Here is a 19,737-nt window from a genome sequence, read left to right as displayed (position 1 = left end):
TGCGGTTTAAGTCAAATATTTCTTTAGCTTCACAGATGTGGAAATAACCTTTCCAGTCACATCTCCAGTCATTCATTTCATTCGTTACTCATTCTTGTTGGTTGAAAACCCGCCTCATCAAGAACTAATAAAGCGTTTCAGCCCCGTCTTTTCCCACCTGTATTTGCCCTAATATGCTCTTATCTTGGAGCTAAAAGCTTTTCTACTTCACTGCGTTGCTCTCATTCCCCTCCTGTGGCTCTGACTCACTACACTTCTCAGTACTCAATGCTGCTGATGTTTGTAATCTATGAATTTTACAATATTTTGTTATTGCTGTGAGTGTCAGTTCCATGTAAAACACACACTCTGGACACGATTTTTTGCTTTTTTTTCCCAGAGCATTCTCCGAGATTGTCTAGTTCCTCTGATGAATAGAAAAGCCTTGATATTAGATCTTTCACACAATGTAACACAGCTGAGTTTCAGGTGAGATAAGGAAGCAGATATTATGTATTGACATATTGCGATTAAAATTATGTGTGTTTAGGCCATGCCTGTGACCTGAATTACACAACTCAGTATATCTAAGTCATGCTTCTGTCTGTCTGCCTCTCCTCTTGCTGTGTGTCTGCGTCTTTCCTTTCTCTATTAGTGTCTGTGCCTTCAGGCTTCCATCTTTTATTGTTCTGGACAAATAAAGAGATTGGGTCACACAGAAAAGAGGCCTACAAAAATCACTCCCTCTGACATGGACACACGCACGAGCACGTACACACACAATCAGATGGTTCTTCGGATGAAAGGGCCATTGTGGTAGCATAGCTACAAATCCCGGCAGCCCTCAGCACTCAACAGCTAACACACACTTACACGCCCCCCCCCCCCCCCCCCCCCCCCCCCCCCCCCAACACACACACACAATTCTTATCGGACAAAACGTTCCTTGTCTTAAAGCCTGACCCGTCTAAACACACAACACTCTCACATACACATGCACACAGCTTCATAGAGGTGGATTACCCTCATTTACAAATGTATGGCTTTGTGACTGACCCGTTAGCAAAACTAGAGGGAGCAGTACCCAATGAATTATTCAGCGCCTCCTTAAGGGTTAAAACAGGCGGAAAATATGCTTGTTAAGATGTCAAGGACCAGGAAAAAAACACTTTTGAAGAAGGGTTAAAAAAAAAAAGGGTAGAAATTTTCAAAAACTAAGAAATCTGTTTTAAAAAATGTTTTGGTTTTTATCAAAGATAGTTTTTTGGTTTTAAGATATACAACAGATGGACAAGGTCTCAAAATGAAAGCAACAAACGATGAGTATTTTGTCCTTCAAAAGTTAGAACAATATGCTACATGAATTATTCAGTGCTTCCGTAAGAGTGAAAACAGGCGGAAAAATATCACTTGTGAAGTTTTTGAATTCAAGATAATTAAATATATAATTTATTAAAGGACAAAATGAATGACGAAAAGAACACGTAATGCCAACTCTCAAGGGTTATTAAAAAAACTAAACAACAACAACTAAAAATGGGAAAATTAAGACCAGAGAGCATTAAATTGTTTAAAATGTTTCAACTTTATTATAAAAAGAGAGTATTTCTATGAAGAGCTGAGAGTTTAAAAAATGCTGATGAGTACTATTTTTTAAATGTCAGAGAAGGAAAATACAGCCTGTGTGTCACCTCCAAGCAGACACGAATGAAATGATGAAATGACACATCTCTTCCATAAAGACAAACGATCAAAAATCCTTCCGATGATTACATGACTCGGTGGCCTTGGAGACTAAGGTAAATCAATCAAAAAAATAAAAAAATAAATTCTCTACCAAAACCCCTTCCCTCCCCATCTCTCTCCCACTCCTCCCCTCCATCTGTCCTTCTCCTCCCTACTTTTGTCCCTTCTTTCCATCCATCTCTCTTCCCATCTAGCATCTCTTTTGTCTCCTAGCCAGCCTTCTCCTTTCTTAAAGCTTTGATCTCTCTTTCTGTATCCATCCAGGCGTATATGAGTGAGTATGGCAGGCTTGCTCGGTGTGCCTCTATGTGCATGGCTGCTTTAGACTAACAACCCCCCCACCTAATATACTTCTGTCTCACACACACACACACACACACACACACATTCAAAAGGTCGTAGAACTTTTTGAGAGTCACACCAGATGTTCCGAGCTCCATATTCATGCAACAACATCCTCTTCTTATTGTTTTGCTTCCATGTTTCCTTTATCTCATCTTCTCGTTTCCCCTTCCCCCTTTCTCACTCATCTGGCCTTTTATTCATTTGTTTTCTTTTATAGAACCCCCTCTAACCCCTCTCCTAATCTTGCAGTTTTCCTTTCCCATCCTTGTATTCATCGTTATTGCTTTTAAAAGCCTCCTCTTCACTCCATTTTCTTCATTTTTGTTCCATTTGTGTTTTTGTTATCATTGTATCTCTGGCATGCTCCACTCTTACCCCTCTCTTGCTCCCTCATCTTCAATTTGTTTGGTTGTTTGTAAACCATCTTCTCATCCTTCCCTTTATTCTGCCTCTCTTCCCCTTCCCTATCCATCTCCTCTTCAGTTCCTCTCCTCTTCCGCCCCATCCCTTTTCTATCAATGCAGCCCTATAGTCTAACTCTACAGTCCATTCACTTTTCGCTCAATCAGCTGAAAATTTAAAAAGGAACAGCAGCTTTTTACTAGTGAAAGCATACCCATTCACAATTATTTCATTATATTCTGGATCTGACAGATGTGCAAAAAGAAAAAAAAAGTTTTTTATTAATATCGTCATCCTTCCTTTTCCACTCCTCTTCATGTCTCGTCCTTTATGCTAGTCTGTCATTATTTTCTTGATTCTTTCGTCTCTCTTGACTTAATTGACTGAACAGGCTTTAGACTGCATAGATGCATCCTTCACATCATTCCCAAACCTTGCTTGAATATCATGGCATGTTTTTTTTTATTAACCATCTGCATCTCCATTTCCTCCCTTTTCTCATTTCCTCTCATTTTTTGCATCATTTCTTACCCCCCCCCCCCCGCCCTTCCCCTGTATTCCCGTCACATCCTCCACCTCCTCTCTCTCTGCCTGTCATTCTTTCTCTGAGGTCTATTGATTCTCTGCTGGGGCCTTTTCCCCCGTCTTTCAGCTGTCAGAAGGAGATGGGATCTTCTGATGTCCCCAGCCATGATAAACAAATTCTGTGTCTCCTGCAAACCTCTTTGGAATACAGAGCACACACCCACAAATAGGTGAAATCAAAACAGATGGGACACAGAGAGTGATGATCAGAAAAGATGGAAAACGGGAGGCGGTACTGATTTGCACACCTATTCTTTTCTTTTTTTTGCATCTCTTGGGGTTTTGAGTGGAGACTAAGCTTTATTGTGGTGCATGTCTTTGTTTATCTCTCTGGATATTCTCTGCATTAGCCCCTTTCATTTCCACAACAATCGTTTTTGCAGTTTTCTTTCGTGGATCCATCTTTTTGTTTCATATATACATTTATCTGTACTACAGCAATCATTCCCAGTGTTTTATCCCAGTGATTTCATGAGTAACAATATCTTACACTGTCCCTGAGTTTCTTTAATTTTCTGCATTGTAAATCAGTTCAAAAAATGAACACTAGTGTTCCAGAGTTATGTGTCCTTCCCAATACTATATCCATCCTTTTTCAGTCCACAAATGCTTCCAATCTCTATTATCCCTCTCACTTTTCTTTCTCCACCTTTTTATACCTCCACCCTACCACATTTGCTGCTTAGTTTATCCACACACCCAGCATCTCTCACCGTCAGCCTCCATGCATGTGTCTGTCCCACCTTCTCCCACACCCTCCTTCTCCCCATTCACCCAAGTATTGATTTAGCTGTCCATGATACGCCATAGTGATTGACAGCTACTAATTGGCTTAATCCCACCCCCAGGGGTTTGTGGCTCTTTAGCTGATCTGGATACAGCTGTCCTATTGTCCAACATCTGACACCGTGACCCCGATGAACCAGTGAGGGGGGATAAGAAGGAATATTTTCATTGGAATAACATATTCTTGGATCATTCTCAGATCAAATGAAAGAGTATTGTTGTAGTGCCTTGGTACTATCTGACTCAGTGATTTAAAAAGATTCAGTGTGTAGTAATTGGAAGACATTACCTGTATTCCACAGTGTGCACAGAGAGGTAGACATGACAGAATAAACAGACCTCTGTGCACTAACAGCAGGCTTTTGCCAAGTGGTTTGACAGATGAATTCCTGGCTCAAAGGTGAACACTTCTTTCACTGCAATACATGTGCATCAGCAAGCATGTGCCCAGTCGGGAGTGTCCTTGAGCGAGACGCTGAGTCTCTTAGGTTGAAATGGAAAAGCGAGAGAGAGGGAGGGAGGGAGATGGTCACCCCAACAGATGAAAAAAGCAGCCCTAAGCAGCCCCAGATTAGCTTTGCACTATTGAGGAGGCAAGGGGCAGAACATAAGGTCTTAGTGGATATCACTAAGCCTTTAAAGACCACCCTTCAGCCTTGGATGTACTCCCCCCATCGTATTTATCCAGTGACTGACACACACTGTTTACATTCAAATTAGCCCATGGAGACCTTACAGGCTGAAAACTTTGCCTCAAAGGCAGGTCATGATCTGTTCACCTAGAAGTCATTAGTGAGTTTAGATCTTTGAAGCCGTTTTTATTCATAATGATAATGTGTGAAGATGGATTTATTTTCAAAGATGCATGTGCATCATTAAACTCGTAAAGGGCTCGAGATAGCCACAATCTTCACTAATATTTAATAGCCAGTTATTCTCTCATGTCAGCTGCTCAGTGTCGGTTGCACTTAACATGGAATAAAATTAGAAATTAGAAACATTTCTAATTTCTAGAACAAGTTCTAGAACAATAAGCCTGAGTATATTTTGCAGTATAGTTCGCTTCCTGATCGATTTGGCCTTAAGGCTTCATTTGAACATGACATCAATCAGTCATACCATATTAGTAGAGTCTAGTTGCTTGGCTTGAACATATATACCATTTATACCTGTATTTTTCAAATGATGACTTAATTTGGAATCGACTCTATAAAGATGAACGAGTAGACAGAAACTGAGGGTGGAGGTAAGCAGTAGAAATTGATCAGCAATGTTGCGGACCATTACATCTACCATGCATGTGTAATGACCCTTATTACCACTCTGATTCATATATCCCACCCATTACCCACAAACCACTTGACTCGGTGACAGACTGGAAGACACAAGGGTCATTGTGCCAAAACATCCTCCCATGCTAAAAGATCCCCTCTTTTCTCTGCCTCTATTCTCATCTCCCTCCCCGGTCTCTGTTTTCCAGACCAACACATGGACAAGCTGAATACTTGATAGTAACCCCCACCCCTTTTTTGTTTTTCATTCCCACATGGTTGGTGAAGCCAAGTCCCCTCCCTTATTTCTTCAGGTTAACACAGAGAGCCCCTTGTTGTTCCGAACTGAACAACAGCTCAGAACAACATACCTCAATAAGCCTACACTGTTGGTTCTCAAAGTTCCCTCAAGGCAAAGACACCCATACGTATCCCAGCAATCTGGACGACTCCTCAAGAGTTGTCCCTTTTGCTAAATTTCTCCCAAACTGATGTTTGTTGGTTTAGCTGATCTTTTTGAAATTTATACTGACAAACTTTCCCAGAGAGGCAAAGAGATAAAGAAAGACATGCATTTGCATAGAACATAACAAAATGACTGTATAAATTCTATGAAAACAACTTAAGCAATTCATTCTTATTCATTCTACATTATATTTGAAATTCTATTGTATCCTTGAGGACTGTAAAACCCCTTTATGAAACTCAAAAAGTGTCCTTAAGTACCTGAACCTGCTAAAGTAAATTGTTTTGAATGAAGGTGTTAAAGTTACTCCACCTGAATTATGAAAAAAAAGCGAGCGAAAATGGAAATCCTAATAAATAAGGTTATTTTTCACTTCAAAATGTCACAGCAAGATATTTCCTTTGATATACTTCTTTTCATCTTGAGAATGAAACCAGATGACATTCAGCTCTTTTTGCGCTAAACAGAGCTTAAAGATTGGTGCATCGTCTGGTTGAGTAAAATATAAACATGCTCAGTGAATAAAACATCGGTAGTATTTCCTTATATACAAAGGTCAAAACATCTGTTTCTACATTGAGTGATCTATACCGCTGTATGCCTGCCCTCAAGCACAAGCACACACACACACACACTCGCAAATATACTGTTATTACAGTATATTTGCAGGGACTTTTATGCAGACTACATCCACTTTGACTCCTAATCCACACTGTATCTTTCACCACTCAACCTAATGCTACATTACTTCAACAATCTCAGAAGACTTTGTTCAAAGCTTCAACCTTGTCTGGAATTTTTTAAGTCTTTCTGTGCTTTTGGAGTCATCTGGTTCCTGTAAAGATAAGAGTAAAGCGAGATGCTTGCTTAGACTTACACCCACACTGAGCCTCGCATACACGTTTGAGCACTGAGTGACCTTGCACCTTCAGATGACATGGGCTCATGCAGACAGACTGCCTGAAATGACTTTTATTTGTTGCTGATGGTGATACTCAGGTGCAAGGGCATGGGCACACGAACGTGCAGAGGGTGTGTGACCTTGTGTGGTCAGCTTTAGCAATAATATCTGAAAAAAACTCACATGCATGGACACATTGGACTAACTCTCACACATACATGGTGACCTTGTTTGTTCAACGTGGCCACTAGAATCTAAACAATTTTGATGACATTTGCTTTCATGATATCACAATAAAAATAAACATGGCTGTGACAAATGTGATGTCATTCCACATAAACACTGAAAACGCAATAGTTGATAATGGCCCCGAGGAACTGCTACTTCACTGGATTTAATAATAACCTCAACTGGGTGTAGTGGTAATGACAACCACTGCCATTCTGAAAGTCCATTTAAAAATACAAGGAATATTAAACATCTAATAACAAATGTTAAATATTTAGAGGTGTAAATATTGGGTTAAATGTAAAAATCTCCAACCTGCACAAACAATCTGTGATAGTGCATTATTCTAGAGTGACACATTAATCCTACTTTATTGTCAGCACTGCTTTGGCTTATGTTAAAGTTAAGAAAATTAAACATTCGCTTAAATTCTCTTCATGTTTTAAAAAACCCATAGAACCTTGTTTTCATTATCCTCATATGCAGTACTTTTCACACATGGATTAGTGGAAGTGTGAAGAAAAAGTGTCAGTGACTGAATAGAAGAGGATCTGCCTCATATCAGTCCTTGTACCTTTCCCTATATATAGCTATGGCCTTCTATAGCGCAATAACAATTAGTCAGTCCTAGAAGAGGCAATACATTTTGCTCACTGCTTCTCTTTTCACTGAAAAGGTCAATGCAGTCACAGCACAACTGAAACCTAAACAGAAAGTATAAGAGAGAGCTAACGAAAGTCAGAGGATGAGGAATGTAAACTATTTAGATGAGGGGAGACAGGTAAAAGAAGAGAGGAATAAAAATGAAAACTTACAAGGAGAGATGACAGGAAAAAAAATGATGTTGCTCTATAAAACTGACCCATGGTCAGGGATTAAGGCATGGAGCGGGGAGGGAATATACTGAAGTCAAACCAGTCGAATGGAAAAAAGTGAAATTAATAGTGTCCAATGAAGAAGCTGCAGTCATATTCAATCATATTACACTATTATACGTGTCACGGTCAACGAAGCATGGCTAGGGAAAGGGAGAGGAAAAAGGAGAGAAAGTATAGCAAAGGGGTGGAAGACATTAAGAAAGAAGGAGAGGGACAGAAAAAAATGAGTAAAAATGCAAAGAAGGAATGCAGGGTTTTAGCCAAAAGTAATGACACAGAGAAAGAACGGCAAATAAAACAAAAATAATGAAACAGAAGCAAAACAGAAAGTGACAGAGGGAGGAAAATGAAGAGAGGTTATTATGCTAAAGAGGTCAAGCTTGCAGTAATGCTCTGTCTTGTAGAAAAGAAAACAGGGTTTTTCTCTATGGGCTTAGTACGACAATATGTGTCAGCATCACATGTACACTGTTATCTCTTTTTTCCCCCATGTCTTTTTATGTGCGTGTCAGTGAGCCATCATCTGGCGTGACACCATCCACCCAAAGCTGGTAAAATGTAGATTTCACCTAGTTAATCTAATCTCATGGATTCTTCTGTGGCACCGGTGTGAGTGGATGTGCACAGAAAACAGACACACCTTCGCCTCTCAGATCGCAGTATCTCTGCAAGGATTCCGAAGAAATTCAGGGTTCTGCAAGATTGGCTCATTTAGTGAACTCACAAATTATGCAGCTAGGAAAAAAGCATCATTCATGCATTCTAATATGGTGCATAATTTAGCAATCATGTTAAATTACACGGAAAGCTGCTATATGTTGTATATAAGTGAGAAAAAACTCCATGTAATACATTTCTCCAAGCCGGGTTTATTTTTGGAAATTTTTCAGAGAGTAACACTTGTGTTCATTTGAAGCACAGTGGGAATAAATACAGGTGGGGGTGAGGGGGCTGAGGTATACTGAAGGGGACAGGAGGAGAATGAAATGTGGAGGACAGGAGAAGGGAGATAAGTAAAAAAGGAAAGGAAGGGGAGGAAGATGAGGACTGAGGAAAGAAGGAAGGAGAGGACAAGAGAGGATGAGACAGAACTGGATGAGAAGCTGTAGATAAGTCCCAGTGTGATCAAAGCATTACTTTGACATCAAATGCAGGCCTTGCCAGCATGCTGACTGGTTAATGCTAGAAACACTTTGAAATATTAGAATATGTGTGGCTAAGAAGCTTCTCCTCATATTTGTCCACTTCATAGGGATTTACATATTGAGATTAATGCGTTATAAAGTGATGAACATTTTAACTACCTATGGTCAGATCTAATTGTCTTGTAGCTGTCCAACCGTTAACAGTTACATGCATTCTGATTGTCTCCATCTAATGACTTTAATGTGCCTTAAAGACAGGTAAATCGTGGTTTAAAATCCCATTACCGAACACCCACATCATTCACATCACAATACAAGAAAAACAATTCCGTCATAAATAGCCCCATATGCCAGCAGACAGGACAAAGAGCCAATTTGTTGCATGAAAAACTGGTTTCCATTACCGTGTTTGTTTAAACTGTTTTAAAATAATTCAACCTTGAAAGCAATTTTACTGATAAATAAGCCAAATATGAAGGCATACAATGTGACATAAATAAAAAGATAAGAAATAAGTGAATGTATGCAACAGGATTATTACGCTACTTATGTTCACAGAGCTTGTTTCGGCAAATAGGTGCCAGAGCCCTTCCTCTCTCGATGACATAAGACTGCAAACTTAACTACTTTTTTGTGTATTCCGCCTTCGAGCTACATCTTCGGAAAGCTCATTATGCCGCATGTGAATTGTGTCATCCAGTTTCATTTCTCACGTTCATATTTTCTTAAACAGTAGAAAAACAACAGAAATACATGCAGGGAGGGACAAATGATGAATGTTCTTGGCCAGATGGAGGTCACAGTAACATGGTTTTTAGACTGCGGAGCTACTGAAATGCCACTTTTTAGTTAAACTATTTATCAGTCTGATCTGCATGTCTCTTCAACCCCCCCTCTAATGCAGAGTCCTCTATCTAACCCTGCTTATAATCAGATAAGCTATATGCAGCATTTGCTTTTCTGGCCGGCCACTGACACTTTGTGTGTTTGTGTGTACGTTCAGCTTCTGGTTTCAACACCACTTGCTGTGTCTTTGTCAGCACGTGTCCTGCAAAATAAATCATTTTCCACAATTTAAACTTGATTTGAACTGATTTGTCAGCCACTAATGTGCACAAATGAATGCACATATCCTCACATATATAAAGTATGATGCAAACAGGATGCAAACAGAAAAGCATGGACACACACACTGCACCTTGAAACCATAGCTAACTGTCCATAAAGTTCACCTTTATAAATGTGTTTCATCAGCAAAATTAACTTGCTACAATTAACATAACCATGTTAATTATGGTAATCAACAGCACACCCACTGCAGGTACATGCTCAAACCTGTGCGCGCATGTGTGTGTTTGACAAGTTTAGTGGAGATAAATGATAGAGGGAGTGAGAAAATCATGGCAGGGACAAAGAAAGAAAGATGGGGAATGAGACTGATAGCTTGAGTTTGACAGGTGATTTAAAATAAAATAAAGTTTAAAAGTCATTTAACTGTTTAAGTTATTTGTTAAACAAAAATACCTAAAAGTAATGTGAAGACACTGCTTTAGGCAATGGAAGTTTTTTCCATGACTTGTTGCATGTAGTATCACAACATATTAATTGATGACAAGTGTAGTAACTTATAAAACATAATCAGTTTGGGGGGAAAAGGTGGACAAGCCCACTATGAATGACTTTATGACAATACTTAATGGCTATCTTGCTGAGGATATTCTTAGACATAGATTGAATGCGTTCTCTTATACTAACATAAACATAAAGTCTAAAGTCTTAAATATCAAACATGCTTTTCAACAACTATCACAATGTGGTAACAACCCAAAAGGTCCTCTGCTTTCCAAAATGTCCTCATGCCAATGCTCTAAAACTCAAGCTGGTGCTCACTATGATAGCTGGACAAGTACAGACACACACACACACACACACACACACAGAGTTAATTATTATCCTGAATAATGAGAAGCAAATGACTCATTAAATCTCTCCTTGACCCACACGCAGAAACTAGCCACTGTTCCTCACAATCTTTCTTTCTCACTGACTCTACTGTACCTCATACAAAACTTGTCAAACCAGGCGCCTTTTCAGCTGTGAATTATTAATTGGCATTAAAGAAAGAGCCCAAATTTCTCTTTGACCCCAATCCCGAGTACTTTTGTACCAGAGCGACCACAAAATGTAAAGAAAATCTCCTGAAATTCATAATTGAGATGAACTTTGTTCTCGACCTTCATCCCATATTTCCTTTCTTTCTCGCTCCGTCACTCTTTTTCAGTGTCTCTGCCTGTGACATGCTGTCTACCAAAGGAGAAACATAGTTACATTTGACTGTTTTAAAAAATAACAAATGTGGTTTTCTTTCTCTCATGTGTCCACAAGACAGCAGAGCACCTGACTGGACCCAAGGACTGTCACAGAAAACAAATTACATTTATTTTTCAGGCCCACTCTGTCACACTCGTGCATACACCTACATCTATACAATCTATCTAAAACATATATACACACAAAACCATTTAAAAAAATCACATTTGCAATCAATTAGATTTCACAAATGCATATTCTGGATGAAAAGTTCAGGTGCTTATGCACGTGCCCATACCAGGTGCTCTGATCAATATAAATCACTGTCTCGAATAATCAATTTCCATTGCAATACAATCAATATCAGTGTCAACCCTGTATTCTGATCATCAATGGTAAAATCGATGAAATCACTCATTAATCCTGAATTAACATTGATCCAGACTCCACTGTTTTTGCAATTACACTGCAGCCTCATCGCCTAGCAGTAAATCCACGCAGCATTTTCTGCCAATGCTCAGCTCTTTTATGCAGGAGTGAGAAGGTCGATCACGCCGAGGATCACTATTCAGCTAACAAAGCTTTAATACTGGAAACCAACACAGCTGCAGCTGCAGCATGTGGTTTTAGGTGCGCAGGATGCGAGGGCAATCAAAAGTGAACACCTAATTGATGCTGTAGTCTCTCTGTGCTGCCACATGTTTTTGTTTATTTGCTCTAACTGGTGTCCTTGTTGTTTTGTGGTATAACTTGTGGTGCAGTTTCCCATCTCTGAGTACTTGCATGCATCCCATCCAGCTTTAGTCTGCGCTGCCTAAATTACTTCAATGTGACTTTGCTTATCAAATAATGAGAGCATGGGACACATTCATGAATCACGCTGCTTGTTAGTTTGTTTCGGTCAACAAAATTAAAACATTTTCCAATTTAGTGATTTTTCACTTGATATTTAAGTTATTCGTTTTCTTTTCCTTTTTAGGGATACAGAGAACGGAATCAAAACACAGTATGCGCTATGTTGAAGGAAGGGAAACGGGCCAAAAAGTAGAGAGTAGTCAGACTAAAGTGCATGAACTGGAACGGGTGCACTGTAATTTAAAGTCGCTGGCATGTAGACCAATTGAGGAATGATTGAAACCACATGAGCTCAAGAAAGAAAAAAAAACATACAAACGCCATGCTTAAGGCCAAAGAAACTAAACCCAGTATTTTATGCTGCATGGGAACTATGTCAACACCACTAAGCCACCTGTGCTGTCTCACTCTTCCCCACGTGTACCAATACCCAGGAAATCATCAAATGCAGACAAATTAACTTGCTTTTTTTTTTTTCCTCCCCCCCACCCCCCCCACCCCTAGAGAACAAGTATGGGGATTAGAGGTCAAAGACACTAATTACTGACTCTGCCATTTAGTCCGGTTGAGATGAAAGATTAGAGTTATAATCCCATTCCACTGCCATAGGAAATTATATATCAGCCTAACATCTATCTGGCCTCACATTCTGCTGTTTTAAATAGATGAAGATCGATCTAAGGGAAAGAGAGAAAAAAGGCTGACGTTTAACCAGTTGTGTGTGCTGACTCTGCTTTCTATCGAGCCCATGGAGCAAGAGGCTGGAAGAAAACAAAATAAAAAAAAGTCCAGAAGCAGAAGGCAGAACTCAATTCTCCACCAATGTTCCCCCGCCCCGTTCTCACTGGGAGGTAACGTGAATGTGAAGGTAAGAGAAACCAGTCACAGTGGACAGGCTTATCCAGACAGACAAGATTTGTGCGCGTGTGCACGTGCGTGCGGGTCTGTCTGTTAGGGGCGTTCATATTGAATCCTGTATCCCTGGGGAGCCTAACTACCTCTCCATCTCTCTGACTGGCCCCCTGAGAGAGACAGACAGAGCAGGAGAAAGGAGAGAGATTGGAAAAAGAATTAGAAATAAAGAGCAGAAAGAAGGAAAAGGAGCAGTGGAGCCAATACTGCAGCAAAGCCCAATAGCTCCCTCTGTCGTCACCTAGAAATGGTCCAATAGCTCTTCCATTCATTTTCCCCTTTACTGTCTTCTTTTTGAGTCCTGTTTCTTTATCTGCAGGATCACAACTTTATTCTATCTTTTAAGCCTCTCTTTCATTATTTAAAAAAACGACTTTACGATCACATAACTTACGAGGATGAGCAGTTGGTGCCTAATTAAAAATAAATATAATGATTACAGTATAATAAATTAATCCCTCTATTTTGTTTCCTCCCTAGGGTGCTACATCAGCACTGCTTGCAGGCAGATGCCTTTAAACTCAATCCAGAAAGCAAGGTTGTTTTCTTTTCTTTCTCTTTTTAAGATTCAATCTTACTCATTTCATGAATGTGGAAAGATCAACATAATTAGTCCCATCAAATCTTTAAAAATCACTCAAAGCTGATCAAAATTAATACTTATAAGTAAAAAGCACCAGTTAAGCAAATTTTAGATTGTCTGATTTTTCTGCATTTTCCATTAACTTAAAGAACATTTTCAAATGCTGTTTCTTTTTCCTTCTTTTGTGAAACCCTGAAGAACGTCAAATAACATCAACAGAAATTATTGCTACACACTTGGACTGAGTCTATAGATACATAATAGGTAAACATAGTGTCTAATGTGCATAGTGTCTAAGGGAAGTCATGAGAAAGTTCCCACAGATTGAATTCTGAGAGAGTTTGAACTTAACCTAAATATCTTCTGGCCTTCTCATGTCCTATCACACATTGCAGAAGAAATGCTAAAGCTCGTTAAGCTTAATTCTATCTTTACTAACTATAACTAGCACAGCTATGATGCACAGTATTTCCAGTGCCAGGTTCTGAAACCACTTCAGTAAAAACCAACAAATCTGACGACATTTCTGTGTCAGTTTCTGTGCAATTTCTTGGCTGAACATCAGGGAAAAATCTGATACCTCTCCCACCCCGCTTTCATCTGTCATCCAAGCCAGGTTTCTGTATGCTGCTCACCCTAAATAGCACAAAGATGTACTGGTACAAGGGAATTATGTGTGTCTGCCCTGCTTTTAAGGTATACAATCACTTCTGCAGACATAAAACTACATTTTTGCGGGAACTGTTCATTTCTGCAATGGCTAAGTGAAGACAGGCAGTTTCTACTCGCAGGTCTCATTTCAGCTCATACGGCAGACTCTCAAAAAGGAATGAGACTGACTACTCTACTGATAGACGTCACGCTGCCCTCCTCTCTTCTCCACCACCTCCTCCTTTTCTTCACATCCTGATAGGAGTCATGCTCTTTTCTGCTCAGCTGCTGCTCCTCCGACCGTCTGCCCCGTTGTTTCTCTCTGCCCTGCACCTCATCTCCTCTGCAGACCACATCCCCTCATTTCCTTTCCTGCACCTCTTTTTTTGCCTCTTGATCCTTTCCTCTCTTTTACTCTGCCCACACTGTATTATTGTTTGAGTGAAATATTGGGAGCTTGAAGAATTAATTGGTGAATTAAGAAAACATCCAAAAGCACAAGTTGAGTGATACTGTTGTGCTACTTACAAAAACCCTTTGTGGAGCCAGAGAGCGACAGCTGTGATGTTGAGCTCTGTCATTAAGTGAACATAAGAAGCAGCAATTCAAAACTACAAAATTAGGGACCTTTTTTGTGTGTAATGCGTCTTTTAAGTGGCCAGTGAGCCACAGTGTCTCAGAACTAAATATAAAAAAAGGGGAATTCTGCTGTTCTTGACTGCAGTGACTGGTCTGTAGGCTAATTGGCAAACAATACATAAACAGGGAAACGCTCTCTGAAAAGTAACCACATAATAAGGAAGTGTGGGGGGAACCACAACAGCACAGTTACAACACTTGTAAGAAGGGAATTAAAAAAATGAACAAAAAAAATTGCCTGTGGAAAATATAACACAATAAGTTCCAAACCCTTTCCCCCCTTATTTACTAAACTGCAGTTAGAGCATCTAATGGATCCATTTCTCTGCATCTTTCCTGCTCCATTGTAGACTGCAGACTTTTTTTTAAGGCAACACAAGAAAACATCTCTGCAAACCAGCCAAGCCTGGCTGCTAGGAACCCCCTGTCGAATAAATACAACAGTAGCAAATGATTTTCTCAATGGCTCCCACAAGACTGAAGCGCACAGAGAGAGTCGGGGAGATTGCAGTGCAGAGAAATGAAGAGAGAGGAAGAAGGAGGCGAGAGAAGGGTGAGTTGGAGGGGGTTGAAATGCAAAGGGGAGAGCAAAGGTACGGGAGAGAGGGGAGACATTTTATACAGCAACAGTGTGGGAGACAGAAGGGGGAGAGGGAGAGGGAGAGAGAGATTATTGCCTGCTTGAGAGCAGCAATCTTGAGTTGTGCCATGAATACCAAAGATACAGCCCTGGAGTTAACGCCCCCCCCCCCCCCCCCTCTCTCGCTCTCTTTGCTCCCCCATTGAAAACGCAGCGGAATTGCAGATGCCCAAAACTACACACCGATATCTCTTTTACTCTCTGCTGAAAGCGGCTGAGCAGCAGCCCAGTTCCAAATCCATCTGTAATTATTCATATCAGACCAGCATGCGCACAGACCCAACCAGTACGGACAAATCTACTCTACTGAGCAGATTTCACTGGATATCTATGCAACAATTTACAAAATGATCTAATGTGGCCCTACAGGGATGCTAAGCCAAACGCACGGACCTAATTGAGTGCAGAACGAGCCTGAATGAGCCTACGGGCAAGTGATCTGTATGCATTTTTTATGCAGTTTCACCAGCGCTGGCGCACACCAAAAGGGCAAGAACGCCGCTCCGCTTCAAGTATTCAAACGGACTGAATACTAAGCTGCGTGGAGTCTTCAGGGATTCACATTTCAAAATCACAAAATCAGTTAGCTCCCAAATCAGTAATGACCCCGCAAAAAACAGAAAACGAGAAAGAATGAAAGAAGGGGAAAGGGCGAAAAAGGGGAAAACACTGAGGATTGAGAATTTTAAATATGCTGTTTTGATTTTACAGGAGGAGGATAAGTTGGGGAAAACGCTTTCTGGAAGAAACAGTAAGAATTATGTTAAATAAATGCAGATTAACTGCAACACTAACAAATATTTCTTTCCTGAAGTAGGCTAAAGGGACGCAGTGAATTCATCTGTTTACCGAATTATGTGACCGCAACCCCCCCTCACACATTCAGACTCTGTTGATGGTGATCCAAGGAAAAGTTCTGCGTCGCCGTTACGCGGAGCCGCCGGGAGACACGGAGACTCCTAGATTAGCTACTATAGGCTACGTGGGCAGACTCACAAATACGCAAACGCAGTTGGATGCACTCGCACACCAGATAAGTGAAAATATGCAGAAACACTGCAAGAGAAACTTTAGTGAATCCACGCTCTGTTATGCGAAAACCACACAGATCCAACCGTCATCCAGTGGCCCGGAGGACCGAATAAAGTCTGCACTGTTACTGGCAGCAGCACAACAAATAAAACCAAGTGCTGTTTTTAATGCGCAAAGGATCTTTGGGTTTTGTGAGATTTTCCATAGTTAATCAAACACAAGCAAGTCCGATATCATCTCCGAGTAATCTTCCTATAATGTATAAGAAGTGTTTGTGCGACAGCTTGGTTTAGTCCAGAGTCTAACCAGAATCTCCCCAGCATCCCGGGAACCTAAACCTTTAACTTCGCTGGCTGTCGTGTGTTTTGCGCTCAGGAAAGCCTCTGCAGAAGAGATGCGCGGATAGTGAGAAGAGAGACATACGATGGAACTGTGTTGATGTAACTACGGCAAAATCCCAGTCCTTAAACTCCAGTGGTCTTACCTTGGAAGTGAGACTCCGTGCGCAGCTCGTTCACCCAAGTGTCCTCAATACATACAAGCCAGTAGAGATCGGCCACTTGACTTAAGTAGTATTGCTTCTTTTACCAGATGTCCAACACATCCACTGATTAAAAGCCCAGTTTTTCTATGTTTACGTGCGCTTGGAGATGAGAGGGTAGAAATTAAAGCAGAGCCAAGTGGGTTTCCCGCTGGAGCTCAGTGGCAAAAAATAAAAAAATAAAAAACAAACAAACCAGTCAAGCGAATTTAAAGATAAACTGAAAAGAGAGGACAAAAATGAAAGAGCAGTCATGCGTCTTGATGAGGTTCCGAGACTGAAGTGATGGAGAGGAGTGGAGGGGATGGTGAGGAGGTGGGTGTTGGAAGAGGAAAAGAGAGGAAATCACCGTAGCATCCCTCCCTCCTTCGGGTAACAAATCCGGTACCGTCAGCGCCGTTTATCCGTCCTCCCTCCTGGAGCATCGGAAGCGATGTGAGGAAAACTGAACGGCGCGCAGCAGCAGCAGCTAGAGAAGAGAGAGAGGGAGGGAGCGAGAGAGAGAGGTGTCGCTGCCGTTGGAGGGCGTAGGAAACTGGTAATCCTCTCTCTCCTCATACTTTCTCCTGTATCGGTAGTAATTTTGTTATTCGTCGGAATGAAATAAGTGGCACCTCAAATGACAAACTCAAGTGGGGCAAACCTCTCAAAACACATTAACTTTTTCAGATTTTATTACAGTAGAAATATAATTTGTTTAGTTATTTTTGACCGTGGTTGCAAAAAGCATTTGCGCTGAGAAGGATACGTTGTTTAATGAGGTTTAGGCCACATTATAGCTTTATCTGTATTGTAACACTGTACACCCTTCCCACATCAAAATCCACCCTGAGAGGTTACAGCAGAAGAAGCCCTGCAGGAGGGTAACTGAATGCAACAGTTGCTATTTCCTCATTGGCTAAGAGAAGCTTCCAACCGCTACCAGCAGAGATCTAGAATTGCACAGAGAGCCAATGAAAGGAGAGGAGGGCAGGCCTGCTATACACAGAGAGTGTCGCCTACAAAAGTCCAGTGTAAACGATATAATTGGCCATGAAAAAAATCTGAAACCCACACCTGGAAAAATAAATTATGAATGGTTTGAAGGAGTATTTGGTAAAGCAATGCTCGACTTGTAAACATCTGCTATTATGGATCACTTAGTCTCAGCTAAAATAGATAGTGTGTGCATTTATTAAACTAACCCAATGATTGTTACTTTCGATCTTAATGTTTTGATATTTTGAAACATTCAAGTCTGCTTAAATGAAGCCATTTCACACAAGATAGACACACACAAGAACCTATAAAACAATAATTTAAAGCCTTTAAACAAATACATTTCCAATACTTTTATCTTTCTCGGAAGATTCATTTTACTTGAATCCCATCATGACTTTTCAGCCTACTCAAGTTGTTTATTTGGCCAGTCCTAACAAAATCTTAACCACAGCTTTCACAAGGGATGACACATAAGTGCCACATTGAGCCATTCATAAATGCTTGTATCAGCTGCCAGTTGTTCATCCCCATCTGTAAATTTCTGTATGTATTTTGGATGCTAATGGCAGGGGTAAAAAAGGCTCACAAGCATGGCTCACTCGCAGGGGTTCTCATTCAGTGGGGAGCAGTAGATGATAATGCATATTTTCATTATAGCATTCAGCAGGCCTTTATTACTTTGGATGCAAAATGACATAATTAGATTAAGATAAAGGGCAGGTTGTCAAATGCAATTACAGGGTATTTCTGGCCATAATGAGTGAAAATGTAAACAACTGCAGCCTTTTGCACACAATTTTTCATTTCATAGAGTCTGGTGCTCTGACATATTACAGTTCGTTTCAATAAAAAAAAGTCAGCCTTTGAATGTATTTGAAATTCTTAATGCACACTGACTTCTGGTTCAAAACCCAGTCTTTTCCATGCCAACAGCCTGCAAGGGACAGCGAGGTGATGCTACAAAAGAAATGGACTTTTCTCTCTTCTTCAAAGACAGAGAAGTTTCATGTTTTTTGGGGAGTTATATGCACACTCACCTTTCTCACTGCTGCTGAGTGTAGATAAAATGGTTTTGGAAATTTTCAGCACAGCAAACATTGAGGCCATAATGCATTGGTTTTACATTTTTACATTTTGATATATATTTTTTCACGGTAAAGCTTGTAGCTGGATTTTTCTTCATATAAGATACTGTTTCAAATAAAATAAAAAATATACAAACCCTTTGTTTGTTTAAAATTAAAAATAAAACATGGAATCAAACCATGCTTACAGTTCATCTTAATACTTCCATATATTTTTCTTTCTATTCTTAACTTAGCAGCTCGATGTAGAGAAGGATTTGTAAACCAACCGTAACTCAAGGGTTATCTGCTTTCCTGTATGGTTATTCTGAAGGTTCCCCACAGCTGTGAAAATCTCATGTTATAATCTGGCAAATCTTTATTTTTTATTTGAAAAAAAAGGCAGTTTGTTTGATGTAAGCTTGGTAGTTCATGAGTCTGTAGAGGGAGAAGGTTAGTGAGCTAAAGACAGAAATATCAGGCTATTCTCTTTCTTGTGGCATATCTGATACTGTAGTAGCTGATTGTTGCAAGTGTGTCACCAACCAGTCTTCTAGGCTAAGCCCCTTTTCCATTAGTACCTACTCGGATCGACTCACCATGGTTCATCGCAGTTTTCAGGGTTTTCCATTGGGTCATAGTACCTGTTACCAGGTAGTAAAATAGTACCTGCTTGGCCAAGGTTCCAAAGCCCCGTTTCTATTAGTACCTACTTGGATCGACTCTCCAGGGACTGACACGGCTCAGCTCGGATCAACTGGTTTTCCATTACAACCCAGTAGTACCTTGTTTGCATG

At 40.4% G+C, this 19,737-nt stretch overlaps 1 protein-coding gene across 1 annotated transcript in view; it reads right to left on the bottom strand.

Annotated features, from left to right (window-relative positions):
* The window catches only part of cdh11 (cadherin 11, type 2, OB-cadherin (osteoblast)), a 90,543-nt gene extending 73,204 nt beyond the window's left edge, over positions 1 to 17,339 (bottom strand). Inside the window, exon 1 of the mRNA XM_063491144.1 lies at positions 16,839 to 17,339. The gene's annotated coding sequence lies outside the window, so the exon portion shown is untranslated. The remainder of the gene's footprint in view (positions 1 to 16,838) is intronic.
* Between the last annotated feature and the right edge of the window lie 2,398 nt (positions 17,340 to 19,737).

Source organism: Pelmatolapia mariae, linkage group LG13, assembly GCF_036321145.2.
Source record: "Pelmatolapia mariae isolate MD_Pm_ZW linkage group LG13, Pm_UMD_F_2, whole genome shotgun sequence".
Lineage (NCBI taxonomy): Eukaryota > Metazoa > Chordata > Actinopteri > Cichliformes > Cichlidae > Pelmatolapia > Pelmatolapia mariae.
Note: the sequence above shows the minus strand (reverse complement) of the source record. Positions and strands in the feature narration are given on the sequence as shown.